Source organism: Myodes glareolus, chromosome 6 (genome assembly GCF_982192425.1).
Source record: "Myodes glareolus chromosome 6, mMyoGla1.1, whole genome shotgun sequence".
In the NCBI taxonomy this organism is placed as follows: Eukaryota; Metazoa; Chordata; class Mammalia; order Rodentia; family Cricetidae; genus Myodes; species Myodes glareolus.
In genome coordinates this window covers 19,384,888-19,387,132 of record NC_142031.1, presented here as the reverse complement: position 1 = coordinate 19,387,132, position 2,245 = coordinate 19,384,888, and the positions used below count along the sequence as shown (strand labels likewise).

At 49.4% G+C, this 2,245-nt stretch overlaps 1 non-coding gene across 1 annotated transcript; it reads left to right on the top strand.

The window, feature by feature from the left end:
- The first annotated feature begins 1,601 nt into the window (after window positions 1-1,601).
- Window positions 1,602-1,704, top strand: LOC125406382 (U6 spliceosomal RNA). The gene has a single exon (XR_007233883.3). It is a non-coding gene; the product is annotated as a U6 spliceosomal RNA (small nuclear RNA).
- Window positions 1,705-2,245: the final 541 nt, after the last annotated feature.

Sequence of the window (2,245 nt, the reverse complement as noted above, 5' to 3'; positions counted from 1 at the left end):
CCTTCTGTGGATCCAGAAGACCTAAGTAGCCACCTTGGAGTACTCCTACCTCGTGCTTCTGTCTGGGGCAAAGTGCCAGCTGCAGGCACGGAGAGTGGGGTGTGCTTGCCTGGCAGCTGCTGTCCCATCTGGTGGCCTTCCTCGCCTTCCTCGCCTTTTGTCACAGAATCCTTCACGCCACCCTTTTTGTCTCTGTCACTGCCTTGAAGAATGGTCTGTCCCTGCCACTGTAGGTCCCTTTCTCCAGCTCAGACCTCCTGTGAAGTTCGACTTCCTTCTCCTGGCCTTGACTGATTTCTGGGTTCTCTGAGATCCTGCCAGGTAACCTCACAAGGCACCCCGAGGAGCAAGAAGGTGTCCGGGATGTTGTGGGCAGGAAGGGTTCTGAAGCCATGACTTTCCTGGAAATGAATAAGGCGGTCAAAGCTCTGGAAAGCCCAGCAGTGTGAATCCCAGGCTTGATTTTGCTTTTGAAATTTCTTTAACCCGGAACTTTGGTTTTTCTATCCCCCACACGCTTCTGTGCTGACCTTGTGTTTATCAACTGAAGTCCTTCCTGCTTCTGACGGTTGAATCACCAGCCTCACGTCCGACCAGTCAAATCCTTAGAACATAGCAGAGAGGGAGATTTTTCTTAAGATATGGTAAGAATGCTCCTCGAAAATAAAAATTTTCCAGAATTTTGGAATTGGGATAGAATTCGGAACAACCAGCAGGCGAGATTTGCCAACAGCCCCTCCCCCGGACCCTGCCCTCAATGCCCGCACGTGCCTTAGCCAGAGACAAAATGTAGTGGAGAGTAACCCAAGTCCCGGCAACAGCGAGTGGATGAGCAGCAGCCGTGGACGGACTAACATTGAATGAGTGATGAGCGAATCAGCCAATGGACAATGAGAAGGGGGCCCTCCCAAGCCTTTCCCGTCAGCCACCTGGGCAAAGAGAAGGCGGGCCCCCCAAGCCCTTCCTGTCAGCCACCTGGACAATGAGAAGCCCCTCCCAGACTCCACACTACGCCGTGTTCTGTGGCCACCTGTGTTTCTTCTCCAGACCTTCTGCGGTCAGCTCTGGGAAGGCTCCTCACCGTGTTCACGATGAAGCCCATGCCTGGAACAGTGCTGAAGCTCTGCCGATGAAGCTAAAGCCCCACCCCCCCACCCCATCCTCACTCTGCGATGCCTCCATTTTTTCCTGTACTTGAACTATTTCAGAATTCTCTCAGATCATTTCAGGGACGCCACAAACACATTCTGAGGAATGCCCGAGGTAGTCCTGTGCTCCTCACTCTGGTCACAGGGACACTTTCTGTTCTCCCTCTCTTGCTTCCTTTTCTGAATCTACCCCCTTTGCCTCGATTTCCCCTCTGCTCCCAATGCTGCTTAAATCATCCATGGTTTGCAGGCTCAGCCCAACCCCCCATGTGAAAGGATAGAGCCTGGCACTGAAAGAGGATGTTCAGAATGAGTTCATGTATATGAAGGCTAAGGAAAGGCAAAACTGATTAGGTATGGTAACAAATACCCATAATCTCAGCAGTCAGGAAGTAGAGGCAAGAGGGTCGCAAGCTCAAGGTCAGCCTGAGCAGCAAGACTCTTTTAAAAACAGTGCTCGCTTTGACAGCACATCTACTAAAACTGGGGTGATACAGAGATGATTAGTATGTCCCTTGTGCCAGGAAGACATGTAAATTCGTAAAGCTGAAGATTTGGGCTGGGCGTGGTGTGCATGCCTTTAACTCCACTTGGGAGGTAGAAACAGGTGATCCCTGTGAATTTGAGGCCACTCTGGTCCACAATATGAGTTCCAGACCAGCCAGGGCTACACAGTGGGACTCTGTCAAAAAAATAGATGAAAAAGATAACACAAAATCAATCCATTAGGCAAAGATCAGAACTGTGGTTCCTTTTGGGGTATAGCAATTAGCTCAAAGGGGCACAAAGAGGTGGGGCTTTGGGCAGTATAGGAAGAGTCTAGATCTCGATTCTGGTAGTGATTACATGGTTGGATTCATCTGCCAAAGTTTATTGCTCTCCACTTCAAAGATCTATTCATTTCTCCTAGTACGAATTTAAAAATAAAAATCTTACTACCTAGACTTCCCTAGCAAGAATTCACTGTCCTGGCTCTTAATTCTGCCAAAGTGTTCTGTCTATACAGAAGCTTCCCTGCAGGAGTGAGCAGAGAGACTATGGCTCTGTTATGGGGCTTGAAATAACGTATGAAGTGACAGTAGAGGCCAACTATTACT